Source organism: Magallana gigas, chromosome 10 (genome assembly GCF_963853765.1).
Source record: "Magallana gigas chromosome 10, xbMagGiga1.1, whole genome shotgun sequence".
Lineage (NCBI taxonomy): Eukaryota > Metazoa > Mollusca > Bivalvia > Ostreida > Ostreidae > Magallana > Magallana gigas.
Genome location: NC_088862.1, coordinates 14,446,561 through 14,465,077, shown reverse-complemented (window position 1 = coordinate 14,465,077; position 18,517 = coordinate 14,446,561). Strand labels below are relative to the sequence as shown.

Below are 18,517 nucleotides of genomic sequence, written 5' to 3'. Positions count from 1 at the left end.
CAAGTACCGTGGTAATAATGAAATAGAGTAAGATACAAGTGTTTTAAGATTTCTTTTCGTACATCATATAGCCAGTTATATTATACTCGCATATAAACGTTTTTTCTTTACCTTGATAAATGCAAGGTAAACTTAATCTGACATGCAGTCGCTATCGGAGTTCAAACATTCATCAAACTCATCATAAAACTTCTTAGTTTGTGTATATTTTGCATATATATTTACATTTTCCAGTGTCGATAAGTATGATGGCTTAAAATTATAAAAATATAAGTAATAAGGAATCATTCTTTGAGTACTATGAGGTGATAATTTCGGTCGGGGCGTGATCAAATCTTTCATAAAGCCCTTCGGGCTTTATTTGATTTGATCACGCCCCGACCAAAATTATCATCTCATAATACTCAAAGAATGATTCCCCATTCCTTAAGAATTCCACACACAAATATTGGCCTCATTATCAAAACAACCCGAAATAATTTTCAAAAATAGGTTTCTACCTAATTCCAAAATATAAACAAATTTGGCATGTTTATTTTTTTATGAACGGAATATTTCAAATCAGTGGGGCTGAGCCTTTGCATACATCGATACAAAAAATAATAATACCGTAGCCTGTTTTCACAATATGAACATCCCTTTAAAATTTTTGTGAAATTCATTAATGTCATTTCCTTTCAATTACAGGATGTCTTGTAAGGTATTGTTACTGGTTGGATTAATCCTGTTCTTTTGTGTTTCTCAGGTAATTTTAAATCTAATTTCCACTATATCAATATACAATTAATAATTTGAAAAAATAAAAACATAACTTTCAACATTCTTATATTGTGGCATATGTCTGCCCATTGTGTGCAAGTTATTTTTCTATCAAATATGTCGACATGCAGGATAAATATGTTGACATGCAAGATAGTTATGTCAATATGCAACATAATATGTCTCAAATATCGCTTACATGTGACATCGAAGATGCTAGTTGCTACTCATTTATGTCGACATGCAACTTATTTAAGTTAACATGCACGATAAATATGCTGACATGTAACTTATTTATGTCGACATGCAACTTAATTATGTTCACATGCTACTTATTTATGTCGACATGGAACTTAGTTATGTGCACATGCTACTTAATTATGTCAACACGCAACTTAGTTATGTTCACATGCTAGATAAATATGTTGAAATGCAACTTAGTTATGTTCACATGCAAGAAAAATATATTGACATGCAACATATCAATGTCGAAATGCAACTTAGTTATGTTGACATGCAACTTATAAGTTTCTTGTCAACATATTTATCTCGCATGTAAACGTACGTAATGTGAAGGCATTTTTGAAGGAATCAACAAAAGTAAAAAGTTAGAGAGACAGCAACACTAACATTCTGTAAAGCTCACGCGGTTTTCTACAAACTGCGGCCCACGGTTGACAAAGAATTGGATCGTTTTGTAATGACTGGAATACTTAATAAAGTAGAACACAGTGAATGGGCCACCCAATTCTTTGGAAACTGCCTGTCGATTGTCTAACTCATCTTCAACATACACTTCCTTACTAGAATTGCACTTCAAGCGATCGTGTCTTTTAATACACCTTTCATTTACACTTGAACTGACTGCGCCTGTAGCTCCGCCTGGTCTAAGCGTATGTAAACTTAAATTAAAACCAGAGCTTACCTCTTTAAGCCTAGAAATAATGTTTTTCCTTGCAGCAGTGTAACTAATCTTTTTGGGTTTTTTAATAACAACTTTGCAATACCACGTGATCTGAAACTGGCTTAAATAAAAAATCTGAAGAAAACTAATTTATATCTGCCAAATAACATATTTTTTGTAACATTTTTAAAAGACAAGCACATGAGGGACCGTTTGCGACTAACACCTTCTTTCCTTGCCTGTATTGGTCAGTTTTAATTTTATTAATGTACACACATAAATAATCATAAAAATTGTACGTTACAACATTTTAGGTTACTTAATACGAGTTCTTTGCAAGACAAGCGAAATCGAAGACCAAAAAGGAGCTGAAATCCATCTAGGAACAACTATTGTTCCTAACACTATTTCTGACAAACGTTTTTTGTATGTTTTTGAAAAATAAAAACTCGCAGAGGAGTAACGATCATATTTGATCCCGTCCAAGAAAAATTAAATGCACCAATGCCATGTATACCAGGACACCAAGGCTTTGTGTAAAATACTGAATATTTACTAGGTGTTGTATTGTGTGGCAAATGCGTAAACGTCATGTAGACTGCACGCTTCACACAAATAATTGTACATTGAAATTCTAATACCCCATTATATCAGTCTGCCTGCTGATCATTTCAGCATCTTGGTTTTTTCCGATCTCGGAATCCATTTCAGAATTAATGTAATTTTATTATAACTACACGACTTAAAAATATCAGAAGCAATTGATTGCAAATTCTTTCTTACTGCCAACCTCTAAAATATGAGACACAATTTTGCTGTCAATGTAAAAACCAAAGACGAACTTCTTGAGTCATCTGAATGCGTGTTAATTATTCTATGAACTGATTCTAGCTCTTAATGCATTCCTTCTGAATCCAAGAACCACAAACAGTAATATTTTCTTCTGTAGGACTCTATCGCCACCTTGCATGCTGTGAGGAACTTTTTTCTGAACGCTAAACTGTTGGGTTAATATAACCCCCACCCCGCATAACCTACATCTTATGCCTCACTGAATAACCCAAAATCTCTCGTTTCTGATAAATCAGTATTTCTAACCAATACACCACAACAGTTCAATGACTTCATGCTTTGTGACCAAAACAAAATTTCCCGAATTGCATATTCTGACAACAATACTTTGCGATTCCAACTAACCCTCATCTCTACAGAAAAATACATAAATCTAGTCATAATCCAGACTTATCCTTCCTCGAGACACTCTGACTAAACCATTCTGAAAATCCCATTCTAAATCTACTCAATTCACGTTTTGAGACAGCAACCACTGACATTTTTCATGAGCTAGCTAAAATCCAAAATTTTGTAACTCATCCCTGACAAATCAGCTGACTCTAAAAGCGTCCAACTGTGAAGAACTGCCTCCCAAATTGTCATTTAAATACATGACAATTATGACATTATATGACCTCATGTACTAAACAAAATGCTCAGTAACCTTCAATTTGAAAAAATGTAACAAGCTGTAAATTAACCAAAGGGCAGAACTACTTTTGCCGACCATAAATATTCCAGCTAGAGCTTAACTACTGCTTGCAAAAAAAGATATATGATGGTATGCTGACCTACGATCAAATGTGAAAACAAAATCACCGATATCAAACATATCTCTCACTACTTCAGCGTCCTCATATCTATACCTATATTTATTCAAATGAAAATCTACATGTCAACAGTCTAGGACTAACCTGGACTTACCTGATCTGTTATAGGCAACAATAAGCGGATTGACCACGTTTCTTTTCGTAAGTTCTATAGTCGATACAACGACCTTGTCAGCAAATACAATCTTCCACTGGGTCACATGCTGACTGACGTTTTTCATGCTAATTGTTAGACCATAATTAATCACCTAATTGCGGGTGTGACTGGTCGGCAGAGGATGCTCACTCCTCCATGACACCTGACCCTACCTACAATGTAATGGAGGTCCGTGTTGGCTCAAGGTTTGTATTTTGAACATCACAAACAAACCAAACCATTTACTTTTGTTTTTCCCTTTTATGACATTTTCCCCGATTTTGACATTTACCTCGATTATGACATGCCCAATTGTGACAGGGAGCACACGGCGGGTGCGACGGTCAGTAGAGGCTGCTCACTCCTCTAGGCACCTGATCCTGCCTTTGTCTTTTTGGAGGTCCGTGTTGCTCTGCTTTGAATTTGTATTTCGTTTTATGGATGTTTGAGATGGTTGATGGTTTGTTATTGTCATTTTTTCATACTCACCTCTGAAATGCAATTTTTTGCCAACAAAGACTCGATTTCTGACAAGACAAATTCTACATTTTCTAATGAAGAGCTGTTATTATTTTAATTCGACACATTCTGAAATTGTTTTTAAAGGGAATTTCATATCCCTGAGAAATGATATCTCTAATGTTATTGTCAACACATGTTTTAACCCACTTTGATGAATAGGTGTTCAAATGCCCGACTTGGCTTACCTTGTTTGTAATGCACTCATCTGTGACCGACGTCGACAGGAGTGAGTTCGAATAGTTATTTTCTGAAACTGAATTGTTATCTGAATTTCTGATTGTATTAACAATTATACTTATCCCTGTCGTTGAGTTTCTTTTACTGTGTCTCGCCCAGTGGCCTTTATACCCGCACTGATAGCATGTCTCTTGGCTTGACCCTAGGTGACCTAAAGTTGTCCTTCTTGTATGGGTGAGGCCTTAAATAGTCGTTCTTTTGTGTCCGCTGCGTATTTTGTTGTTTGTCCTTTTTCTCTGCTATATTTTGCGCATCATTACTCTTCTTTATCGTCGGAATCGTCAGCGATGGGGTAGGCTTGGTATTCAGCCACTACCTTCAACACTAAAGGACTAGAATCAGCTCTCTTTTTATCAATGTCTGTCCCTCATTTAAAATTTGAATATCTTTTTTAATCTTTGTCTGGGTAGTGTTTGTTTTCAACGCTAAGGTTCGTGCCTTCCAAACTTGCGTCTGCTACTTTAAGTTTAATTATGACTTGCGCGTTTTCCCGTTACTGCGTTTTCCATGACTGACTGCCATAATTGTTCTCCACTATTTTTCGCTAACTGCGATGACGAGAGTTCCTTCTGTGAAGTTTCCATAGACGTTTAAAATTTCTTAAATTGCTGTCTATCAGAGTCTTCATGCAGCTTAAAATTTAATTTTGTGACGATTCCACTGTTTTTTTAACTTTAGAGCTAATTATTTGCTAAACCTCGGAACTTAAACTGGTATCCCCATAATTGATGCGTCTTAGTCAGAAGATGGGTTAGAACTGATTTCTCCTGTTAGTCGAACACCAATCAAACCCTCGCCACCATGTGATTTGTAACTATGAATTTCATTAGATACATTTTCCTACTCGAATCAACAAGACAATTATTGTCCGCTTATCTCCGTACCGCGGATGATATTAATCAACAGCCATCATCAACTCAAGAAAGGAGCTAACCAAAACGATCTTCTCGTAACACTCTTCCAAAACTATACCAAGAGTAGACGTGAACAATGAAAACTGTATATAGACAATTGTGTTCATGTTGCATTAAAAAAAGAAAAAATTATTCTTTAACTTATTTTTCAATTTTTAATTTAGCCAATTTGTGTAGTCTCTCTCAATATGGACATGATGATCGATGATGAACATTCGTAGCAATATAAATGTCAGATGTCCATCATATTTAAAAGGAAAGAAGTGTAGTGCCAGTATTCTTAATTCATGTTGGTTACATGTTTAGGTCTTGAGTGTTATACATCTGTTTCCGGTTTGTTTATAAAATGGTTTACAACCGCATTCTTTGGTGCTACTTGTATTCAGAAGATAGCTAATATTTGCGATGTGCAATGATACTTTAATCAAGATTTTCCAGAATCTTTTGCATTGCTTTTGGGGTTTTCATAAAGAAGACGCCCAGGCATTTATAAAAAGTATTCCCAAAACATATATACCATGTCGGTCACTGATCCAAATGATCTATGCAGACAGTAGTCTCAAACACTTCGAAATTATAATTCACGCTAATCGAGTGTTAAAAATATGAACGATTAGCAAAATAAATCGTTGTTTTGAGGTTACAGACAGTTTAAACAGTCGCATAAGTAATAAACGTAATCAATAATTGAATTTTAACAACACTTAGGGAAAAATAAATAAGCGGGACATTTTCAGTTAAGATATAATATTGATCAATCACCCGGGCAATATATTCAATGGGTGAACTCGTGCTTGAAAACACTAGAATCAAAAATTCAAAGTTGAATTGAGAAACAAAAGTTAGATCACGTTTTAATTGGAATTTCAACTGATTGATGAATATCTTTTTTGATAGTTGGATGAAAATCAGGGTGAACCTCAAGTAATTGACGTTCAAAAAGTTCCATCTTGTCCAGCCTCGAAGAAAAAATGGCTAGAAGACGCAATAGCAAAGAACTGCAGCTCAAAAAACGTAGCATTAAAGTACCATTGTCTCCTTAACCACTGGAGAAATCGGTCATTTGTATTCTGTGGAGAAGATAAACACATAATAGGTAATGGATCAATTTAAAGAAAATAACGTACGATTGATTCTTGCATTGTCAAACTACATGTATGTTTATTGTCTTTGATAATTACTTCATAAACAAGGTGTAATTGAGTTACAATTCTATGTCTAATTTAGGTTTTTTCTGCCCCGAGTTCGACGAAAAAAGAGGCAAGATTCAAGAAAACTACGATTTCAGATGTCCTGGATTAATTAATACAAGTTTCTTGATTTACAGATCGTCTGAGGTGTTCCACTGTAAGTGCATTTAATGTACTAAGCAGAAAAACAATTTTAGCATTGATGATTTTATTAGCGATATCCAATTTCGTGTACAAATCAAGTTTAAAAAGCAATACATCATTACTGTTTTCCTTATTATTTATATTTCTTACGTTGGAATCAGAGGTCGTACCCTGGAGAACTCGATCCCGTTTTTATCAGTACAGATTCTATCCCGATTTGGAGATACGAGTTGTACGTGCCAATTTAACACAACAACGTTTTAAAAACGTTGTAGAAATGTTACCAAAACATATTTGAAAACGTTATTACAACGTAAATCTAAAAAAATGTTTTTTTACGTTATAATAACATTTTCTAAAACATTTCTAAGGAATGTTCACAAAACGGTTGCAAGAAACATTTTAACGAGGCCGGGTCTAATTTGTTCTGCCCTAGATTTTTGAATGAAATTTTTAACATGAATTTCTACTGATATAATTATTATTTTAAGATAAAAAAAAATATAAGACATTTACCACACCGTTTGTTTAAGGGGTCATCTCAAAGTTTGTTAATTTCTAACATAGGACCCTATGGGATTTTGATTGAAATGCATCAAATTTGCACCTCTTTTTTTTTTTTTACAATTTTTTAAAACTTCTGCCCTGTGGATTTCTTTTTCTGTTCTACATATTAAATTTATTGCTTTAAGGCATCAAATGGTCAAATGAAAAAAACTTTTACCTTCTAGTTTGTTCCAGGGGTCTTATCAAAGTTGTTTTTTTGTATGCCCAATTTCCCATATTTGTCAGATAATGGCTATTTTTCATTTAACAAAAGCGGAAATGGTGATATTTATAATATTATTAAAACATTCAGACATATTTTCAAATTGGTAATAAATATATATATAACATCACATATTAAAGGTCATTAATATAAAATACATGGTTAATGTCTTGAAATAATGAATTAAGCGATATTTAGGCGGGTTAAGAAAACGTGACAGAGGGCTAGGCTTGCTGAACCCTCTTCACGTTTTCGACCCGAGCCCAAATATAGCTTATACTTCGAGACATTTATGTTTATTCCACAATATAATATCAATTTTACGCATCAAACGAGCATCAAACGAGCTATTTTTAACATATTTTGCTGAATATCTGCAGTTGAAACTATCACGCCATGACCTCAACAAAGTAAGAAGATGACGTCACAATACAAATGAAACGCTGCGCGAAAGCGTGCGTACTCGATCTGTACTCGTCTCGTTAAGCATTTTTTGTTATTATTGAGAAAACGTTTTTAGCATCATTTTCAAAACCTTATAAAACTTTCTGTCTACTTTTAAATCTTTACGTTTTAAATACAATAGTTTTAAATGCTAGAAACATGAGTCTTAAACATTTTCAGACACAGCAAGACAACATAATTGTATTAGCACAGTCAGAACTATACTTCACAAAATGAACGATATAAATCCACATTATAATCCATAGTCTTCCCAAGCTATTATTCTGTATTCAAGGATAAAAAAATACTTAGTACATTTAATCAAAATATCCCCCATTCTAAATTCTGTCTCTTTGTATAATGGCGTTCTGACCAACTAAGATAACATAATTGGGCGGAAACTGCATAACGAGTTAATTATCTCGTTATTACGAGTTAATTATGTCGAAATCGAAGATGTAAATATAAGGAATATGAAAGCCGCTGCCAGAATTTCTGTGAAAAATTGTAGTTATATAGACAAGTGTAATTTTTCTGGGGGGTTTTTGTGTTTTTTGGGTTTTTTTTTTAGATCTCTGTGAACCCTCATGCATATCATTTGAATTGTCCTCAGTATAGCATAGTCTTTATATGTATTGTAATCCACCTGCATGATCTCTCTCTGTCTCTCTCTCTCTCTCTCTCTCTCTCTCTCTCAAAATCAGCTGCACTTCATATTAAATATACAAAATTGTACTATTAAGTAGAAATAGCCTAAAGACTATATATCTAATATGTTTCTACAAATGTTCCAATCACCCATTATGTCATATATGTACATATGTTGTGAAATAAAAAACCTAATTAAAAAAAAAGAATTACCGACATTAAAACGACAAGAGTCTGGTAAATAGAATCCCAATATATTGCTTTATCAAAGATTTGCAAAAAAAAAGTGTCTGAAATTGGATATGTTCCAAATCAAAGCGTTTAAATGTAAGTAAAGCATTCATATTTTGACCGAAAAATGTTGTGGTGAGAAGGAAGTTGCAACTGCAATAATATTATAATTTTTCTTTTTCCCGACATATTTGTTTTCCATTTTTCCATTTGCTCGGCAACATATTGTCAACAACGTGCATTTGATAAATGGGCGGGTCTACAAAAATGCGCGAATCAGAATCTTTGTTGCAAATTGCACTTGTAATACAGTATCGTCACTTAAAGCATTGCTATATCGGCCTTCGTGTATACTTTACTATCAAGCGCGATTTACGATAATATATATTGCAAAAAAACATTTATCTGCGTTGTTATATGTGTGCAGGTTGGCAAAAAAAAATAATCCTGTTAACAAATTCTCATAGACCCTTACTCTATTTGACGTATACGAGTTCTCCATGTACAACTTCTCTAGCATTCATTTCGTCGTACATATGATTATGTTTATTGAGAATTGACTTGTAATGAATCAAATGAATTAAAACAAGTTAAGGGACGTATTTTATGATTTATGATATGGTAGATCCTGCTTGCATCAAATCAGAACTTTCCGACATTTCAATCACAGAAACAGAGACGAACATTTTAGAGTAAGTAATCAGTGTTCCTCTTGTAAAAAAAATCAATGACTTCCAAACATTACTTTCCTTATATTCAATTCAAATATAGACTTTATAAAATGGCCTTAAAGGTTCCCAATTAAATTTTGATACAATTTTAATGATTTGAATTACATGTTGGAAATTGTTTGCAATAATGAAAATCCATCTAATGAAGATAACATGTATATATAAATAAACCCTTATAAATTTTGTTGTAAGTATGTTGGTGTCTCATTTCTATTTTCCTGAATCGATGTGATTAATCAATTGAAATTGATATACCGTTTTCTTGTATTTCAGTAGAGGCTTGAGCGAACAAAAACTTGTGCTACTTATTGTGCCATTGATTGTGTCATTGATTATGTCATTGATTGTGCTATTGCTGATATTGACAGTTTCTCTTCCCATCTATCCCTTTTTTCCAACAAATCTTACTCTTGAAGGTAACATTAATATATTAAATATTTACAGCCGCACGTCATATTTATCCATGACAATTCTATGAATTAAAAAAAAAATTCCATGGTCTTAAATATATTGTGTTTAATACTTGTTAATATAAATCACTTCATTTTCTAAAGAAAATGAAACATGAACACCAAATTCATAGACCACTGACTCGTTTTTACTTGCATGAAGCTTTCAATCTAGTGGTCAAAAGGTTTAAACCTTGTAATTTTAGATTCGTCATCAGTTTGTTCAGTCCGCCTTCTTTTACATGGCCAATTAATGTGTCATTTTTAATTCTGTCAGTTTTCTTCAAAATGAATTTTTAGACTGGTTTATTAATCAATATTATAATGTAGTCAGTTCTGCTTTGTTAACCTTAGATCCTGTTTGAATATTATCATTAGGGATTCTTTAGGCAAAAGAACTATATGGGTCATTATCAAAATATGCAGACTTTTAAAATATGTAAAACATGAGAAAATTATTGGTGAAAAAATTACTTTGATTGCAAAAAACACATTTAACAAACAATGAAGTATAACATCTAAAAATTTGCAAACATTGGATTCTACCATTTGGTTGATAATTAGACTAAAATTAAATGAACTGTGAAAATTTTGTCAGTGGTGTAACAGGCATATAGTATAGGAAAAAATTCTTAAATAAAATAAAATAATTCTTTTAAAATGATGGACATAAAGTTTATATCAACAAACTTCTTTTAAAGTTATTAGAATTAGATAACAGAAAATATTTGACACATTTACATACTGACCAACATAACATTTGAGACAAAGTCTTGATGTTACTCAACACATTTCTAATTTGAGCATTAAAAAGAACACAACTGGATTTTTCTTTTAATGGAGCATAAAAAAGACATTATTGTAAATGCACTGGTGTTTTCAAATATACATGAATCATTGTCAGTTAATTTTATTCGGAGAAAAATGTACACGTTACACCACTGATTATTATGTTTTACCACTGACTAAAAGTTACACCACTGACCTAGCGATAATAGATAAGAGATAAGCGTGTTAAATTTTGTAAAATAAACTAATTTCTTTTTTTGATTGCATTTAAAACATGATAAATTTGATCTTAAATAAAAGTTTTCGTGCCTCCTTCTTTCATAATCTGAAGATAGACACACTGTTACACCACTTATAATCAGTGTTACACCACTGACACAAAAATGGCATGTAGATGTTTTTTACATGAATTCACTCATTCTTTGATGTTATATTTTTTACTATTGGCATCCACACACTTTTATCCACCTTGTACCGAGTTCGAACTTTCTTCGGCTCATCAATCTCACAAACAACATCTTCAATACTATACCAGCTCATATCAATCATACACTTTGGATAATAAAATTGAAATTTCTCCAATTTTCTCCAAAATCTATGCATACAATGCATATACACTTCCTCTTTGTCTATATATGTTTTTTGAAGCTCAGCTAGCAATTGTTACTTTTAAGTATTTGAAAGATTTTAGTATAACATAATAGGGAATGTGAAATGTCAGTGGAATAACATATATTATTGTACACTATAAGTCATTAAAAAATTTGATTTTTTAATGAAAATATGATGTGGATAATTTCATTTCTTTATTAGAATAAATTTGTTTTTACTTTTATCTTTTAATCAAGTATTTAAATGGGTAAAACATAATTAGAGCATACAAAATGTCAATGGTGTTTCAAATAATGTCAATGGTGTAACAGGTCTCATTTTCCAGATTAAGAAAACACAATTGCAATTAAATAGTCAAGCTTTCTTTATTGTGACAGTGTCTAACTTGTAAAATTGATAAATAACAATTGTTCAAAATGCTCAAAATATAAATGAAATGGAAGAAAAAGTAAAATAATTAAATAATGTCATGTGGTGTAACAGTTTTTTCAGTGGTGTAACAACAATTTTTGGTTACACCACTGACCGTTATACCACTGATGTATCCATAGTAAATGTAGCAGTATGACCCAAGAGAACAGATACTACACGAAGCTACATAGCCTATGTTATAATTTGATAACCATTCATCATTTATGTGAAAAACTTTTTTGTTCTTTCATAACAGAAAACCTTAAATAGCACGTTATCCCACTGACACAGTTTACATTGTATTTTTCGGAGCATACTAACATTTTCTGCCATATTTTCTATCACAATGATGTCATCACTGATACATTTATCTTTTTAGTAGCAGGGAATGATGTCACTATGATCTGGGGGATTCCAACTGTAGTACAATATTATTTACTTGATGTATTTTAAGATATTTTTACATAATTTGCCTTGTAACACCAATGACAAAAATTTTTTGTACAAGCATATATCTCATCAAATTCATTGTTTTTAAAAGAGAACTTGTTAAGGAGCATAGCAGAAATTAAAATATGAATGTTGTTTTGAAAATTAACGGCGATTTTTGGAATAAAACATCAATATTATTGAAGATATTGTAGGTTAAAGACGTTGGAAAAATTTAATGACAACATAAATTCACTGAAATCTCATAACAAATAATATTTTTTTTATACTTTAAGCAGTAAAATTGTCGATTTATTTGTTCAACAATATGGGTTTAAGTTTCTAAAATCCAATGGTACTGTATATATTCCCCAGAACATTATTTTTCCCCCTTTAAATTGACACTGACACAAAAGGCTGCATATTTTGATAATGACCCATATATGATATAAGTCAAATTTGGCCCCCATAATCCGCTAATTTTAAAGTGATCAAGTACATTAATTTGTTGTGTTATTTTATAAAAGAGTTGACATAAAATATGTTTTTCACCTATGTATTTGATTTATATGCACTCACTGGCAGTATATGACGTCAGAAGTGATGCTATTCTTATAATTCAATCAAAATCAGTCAAAAATTGACATTTTCTTATATTTTTTCGAATCGGAAAATATAGAGCGACTCTTTGAACAAGAACGGACTTTTTGTCATTTATAGGTACTGGAGAAATACATCTTTGGTAAAAATATTTTGTTTGTTCAAGCAGTCGCTCAATGTTTCCTTAAAGAAAAAACTGCTTCAAAAAAAGCCGTTTTATTCTAAATATGCGAAAATGGCGGGAAAAGATAAACTTTATGATGTTATATTTTTAAATTGTGGGCACTAAAACCAAAATTTAAATTATGAAAAAACTTCAAATGTATATTTGTTCAAATAAAACAAAGAATTACAGTAAAATGACAATGTTCATTTAAGGGGGCCATTTTAGGCTAAAACCATATATAGTCCTTTCGGCAACAAAAATATACAAAATTGGTAAGCCCCGTATCATTTCTCTTTAAACTTCGAATGTGTTTTAAAATCTATCCGTTATTCTTTATTCTGAATTTTTATCTTTGATATAATCTTTTTAACCATTTTAAAAATGTTTGGCCAAAATTGAATTTTTCCAGTGTTACAGTGTATATATAGAAAAAAGAATTTCAATTTCTGAATAACTTTTTGCATTGTGCCACTCATAATACGAGGGTCAATAAATATGACTGTTTATCAAATATTTAAAAACTAAGTAACTGAATAATTTCTATGCAGTAGTCACACTTCTTTTATTGGTATACGAAGTTTCATTTCATTTGATGAAAAGGTATTTTTGTTATCCGATTTTAAAAACATGTTTCTCAGTACGGTGCATTGTAACATTCAAAACATGACGTCATGATGCTGCGCGTACAGTTAATAAAAAAGGTAATATTTTATCACGCTGAGATTCTTGTGCTTGTCACATTACAACATGAAACGGCACTATGTTACTTGGTATCTTATTTGTTCACATTTGTTTGAGAATAATATATTAAGTTCGAATTCGTTCTTCAAAGTAATTTTTACTATGTGTATCTTTGTTTACGGTGGGGGAAACCTTTAACGTAATATGACTAATTATTCTTACAGATGTTCTATTTTTAGACGAGGTCACGTGACCACGTCTATTAAGTTTACTGTCTGCCGAAGCTGTGCGCAGAACACATCAATTGAAAAAAGTGCAGAAAGTTCTTATATATTTCAGTTAATATAATATTTCAAATATGCATGTTAAATTTCTACAATTTATGTGTATTGTTCAATTCAATATTAGGAAAGAAACAAATATTTGTATTGGTTAAAATATTCTTCTTGGGTTTAAAGTTGGATTGATTTGTGAAATGAGTTTCGTAACTGAGAATGGACATGACCATTGGCTTTTCAATTGGGGAACAAGTTCATTAATCATTAGAGGGGTTGAATGTTAAATCGTAAATCTCTCCAACCACAGTAAAGTTCGTTATAACAAATTATGCTATTTTTAGGCGGAAGCGCCTATTGCAATTGCTTTCATGACCTTCTACGTCATAGGTCAAATTCCTGCCCTTTTTCATGGTAAACTATCGGATGTTATTTAAACTAAGGGCACACAACTCTATAACCCCCCCCCACTGTTCGACCTCCGTTTAAACATCGTTTCTGATGTTAGAACTGTGGTATGTCTCTAAATTTTTACTTCATCGTTTTTAATTATCTATTGAAAATGCCTATAGCAAAGATAGCAAGTGATTTACGATTTTGATAGTACAGGAACGAACGATAACTCGTGCGATGGTATGCGACATAAACAAAGGATAAGCACGGAGTCTGATGCCTGTAGATGAAATTCCGAGGGGAAAAAATAGTTCAATTTGAATTTGCGTGTTTATGAGTACAGAAGGAAAAATTGATAGGGAAACAGGTAGTGAATGCTTTTTAAAAAAACCAAGGGTGTGTATCAATCTATTTTAAAAAAGATTATTAGAATGATCGATACAATGCCTATAAATTATTTGTAAACATACTAACGTTTCGCGTAGTAATCTCAGACAATACTGCATAACGTTATGCAGTGTAAAATTTTTGTCAACAAACCCACGTTGAGAACAACTGGTGACTGTCCATCTTCGACATACTTATGGTAAGTTAGGTAATTAATGTGTTATTTTTCTTTGTATGAACGTTTGCCTTATCATTTTAGATTTTCATGTTATGTTACAATAATATTGATCGAGGAGCTGGTACATTCTTAATCCGAAATTCCTCTGACTCTAATCCCCGCTTGTATATTGTGACGTGCGGAGGAGACATGTCACAATATTAAAGCGGGGGTTAGAATCAGAGAAATCTCAGATAAGTACATGGATTTTATGAAAGAATGTATATTGTTTGTTTTGGGCATTCATCGATAATTCTGAATTGTTATACTTTCATGTTAAATACTGAAATCAAATTGGTAAAGACGCAGATCACAATCCGTACTATTACCCTCAGCGTTAGCAACGCACTTAGCAACGGGTAACATTAAAAATTGTTACATGCGCGAACGTTATGCGCGTACGGTTCGCTGTAGAATTCACGTTATTCCTATATAAAAGTAGTAAAATTTTCTTAAAAATTAAGACATTCAGTATAACACAATAAATAGTGCCTGTTTGGGAGGATAACAGTTGAAATTAACACCCCTCGAAAACCATTGTCAACCTCCGCTTCGCGTCGGTTGACAATAGTTTTCTCGGGGTGTCAATTTCAACTGTTACCCTCCCATACAGGCACTATTTATATAATGTCGGTCTTTTGTTATGATTACTGTATAAGGTGAGGCCTACAGGATATCTTTAAAGATTAAAATTTAGCACAATGGAATCGCATATAAAGGAAGATAACATTTCCTTATTTAAACCTTTAATATTTTGTGACATCTTTGCTGATCTATATGTTCATATGGTGATATTTATAATATGTTACGAACTGCACTGTATGATACAGAGTTCATTCATTTTGCTTACAAAAAATCACAATATTCAGCTTGGTTTAGAAATGACTCATGAATAATGCAAATGAATTTTCTCTAAAAATATCTCAAATATAGCTTTTAAGTATCATACAAGATACAATTCATTGGTTGAATTATAATAAATATTCCAGATAGGCTATTGCAAAGACATTTAATTGAACATTTAAAAAAAATTAATATGATTTTATCCTTTTACCTACTGTATTTACTTGTATCTCAGAATTACCTTATCATTACTCTATAATGAAAGTGACTACAATTTCCTATGGACATTTCTCTACATCATAATTTATATGATAATTTTGATGACTGCATCTTTTGTTTTTAAATTTTAAAATTTTCAATTCATGACAACGTGGACTATATGCCGGTATATCTTTGATCTACCATGTTCATGATAAATTGCAATTCCAAAAAGACTCAATTATATACCTGACAATGATTATAGATAATAACCTAACATATATCTATTTGTTCTATATGTATATGTTCTTTCAGATGAATGTCAAGAAACTGATTAACATCAACTGACAAGAGGAGACAATGAGAGCTCAACATCATTCTTCATCTCTGGTGAAGGGGAGAGTTGCTAAATTTGGATGCACTTCTAAATTCAAGCAAAACAAAGAAAAAGACGGATGCTATAAAAATGCGGTGTTGGCTTCCCAGTTCAGCACTTTTAAAGAGGGACAAACATTGCACGCACGTTTGCAACTTCTAAATGGAAGCAGGGCATCTGAAATATGCTGGAATCCTCATCTTAATGGCCTTAACGCCATTTTCAAGGTTATTAAATACAACTAAATTTAAATACGATATTCCCCGTGGTTTTCTTGTTAAAGTATGAACTAATAATACCCATGCTCGGAAGGAGAGGGGGTATATTGTTTTACCCTTGTGTGTCTGTTTGTCTATAACACACATTTTGTCAGAATTATCTCAGAAACAATCGCAGATGCTTGAAATTTTAACTCAGTCTTTGTTAAGGCATGCCATTCGGTAGGATAAATTTTTCAAAATATTTGATGTCAACTTCCCATTACATGTAATGTTAACTATGCTTGTTTGTATACACATCAGAGCAGGGGTATCACTAGTGAGCATTGACTCACAGATATCTTGTTTTCATATCTTTAATAATATAGTAAATATTCTTGTACTAAATGCAATTAAAAACTGAAGAATTTTGGGGAAAAAAAATAAACTTTCATTTCCAGTTCAATCACTATATTTTCCATTACTTGTATGTAATATACCAATATAACCTTACAATTAATGATAATTCATATCGTGTGATCTTATATATCTCAACCTTTATTTGCAAAATACATGTATACTTTTGAAAATGAATTATTTAAGGTAAAAGACATATAAATTCAACATATTTTATAGATTTTTTTTCTAATCCATGTTTTCTTTATTGGAGGTCAAGTATATTGTAATGAAATATTGCTTGATAACATATCCATTATTCATTTTCCATCAACACATTTTAGAATATCCTGCTGAAAAAGACAGTTATCATTGGTATAAGAGATGCAAGACAACACTAGTGAATTGAAATTGTTGTTACCACAAATGGCACACTCCAGGATTACATGCTTTCCAAAAACACCATTACAGCACGCAGCCATAAAGGGATTCTTTGAAAGTCTATGTTCTGTAATGGTGGAAGTTCTCTTGAAGATTCCATTAGTATTAAAATAAAAACTTAAAAGTTTAAAGTTCAAATGTCTTCAATACTAGAGACATGTGATTTGAAAGTACAACATGGAGCAATTGTATAGGACACATAATTTGTACATTATTGAATATCAATATATAGTTATCCATAAATTACTCATTGTCGGAAACCCACGGCCAGTCTCGCATACGCTTACAGTAAGCGTATGCGAGACTGGCCGTGGGTTTCCGACGATGTAAATTACTGGGCTTTTACATCGTATTGTAATTCTCAACATTTGCATATATGTTTAATCTTTGTAAAATATGTTTGGTATACAGTACAGTAAGTAAATACATTCTTTCTAAGTTTTAAACATTTGTCAACAAAATATATGAACTGCAATCTGAGGATCAATTAGAGGTCTGCTATTCTCCACATATAAAATGACTTTGAAATCAGCCTGTTACTGTTAAACTTGAGAATATATTAAGAAAACATCAAAATCTCTTTATTGAATACCTTTTTTACAACACATTGTCCAGATATTTTGTGAATTATTCTATGAAGCTGATTTCTCAATGGCTATTGCTTCTCAGGTAAGCAAAGTCACACACATACTACTTGATTCTGTAAAATACTGTAATCAAGTGATGTATAAATGTAACTTCTGCATTTTTGTGAAACATTATTGTAAAGAATAAAATACTACAATTTCAGAAGTTCAGTTTACTAAATTCTAATACTATAATATTCTTTCATCATTTTGATGTCAAAATTTTACTCTATTTTTAATTTATTTTTAATAAATCGGCATAATAAATGAAAATGTATTCCTGTAATTTCAGCTTGCATATAAGTATCAACTGTTATACGAATGTACTTCACAAAATAAATGTTTTGATGTTTAAATTGCCCTTCTCATTTAATCTTTATTTCAGGCATGATCCAGACTAATCTGGTGCAGTAACAGAGTATTTCCACATTTACTACATGTATATACCTTAATTGACATATTAGAATAGTGTTTTATGTTACATGTATCAAACTAATTCTTAAAAAGAAAATATTTATAATAACACTCTGCCATTGACAACTTGCAATCATGCTTCCGCCTATCAGTACTTTCAGTACTTTGATTATTTTATCACTTAAATACTAATCGAACTTCATGCGTCAGCTTTGCATCTAACCGACTGTCCAACATATCAAATAATTTCAACATTTTATTGAAGGAGGGTTGTAGTCTACTTGCGATACCGTCGCTGTTCATCTCTATGCGCAAATCGAATTT

The 18,517-nt window shown here is 32.0% G+C and overlaps 2 long non-coding RNA genes across 2 annotated transcripts; both read left to right on the top strand.

Annotated features, from left to right (window-relative positions):
• The first annotated feature begins 683 nt into the window (after positions 1-683).
• LOC136272033 (uncharacterized) lies at positions 684-9,254 on the top strand. Its single transcript, XR_010709906.1, has 4 exons — positions 684-745; positions 6,034-6,232; positions 6,364-6,483; positions 9,188-9,254. It is a non-coding gene; the product is annotated as an uncharacterized lncRNA (long non-coding RNA).
• A 4,674-nt stretch (positions 9,255-13,928) lies between these two features.
• Positions 13,929-18,200, top strand: LOC136272492 (uncharacterized). Its single transcript, XR_010710499.1, has 3 exons — positions 13,929-14,684; positions 16,059-16,346; positions 17,057-18,200. It is a non-coding gene; the product is annotated as an uncharacterized lncRNA (long non-coding RNA).
• Positions 18,201-18,517: the final 317 nt, after the last annotated feature.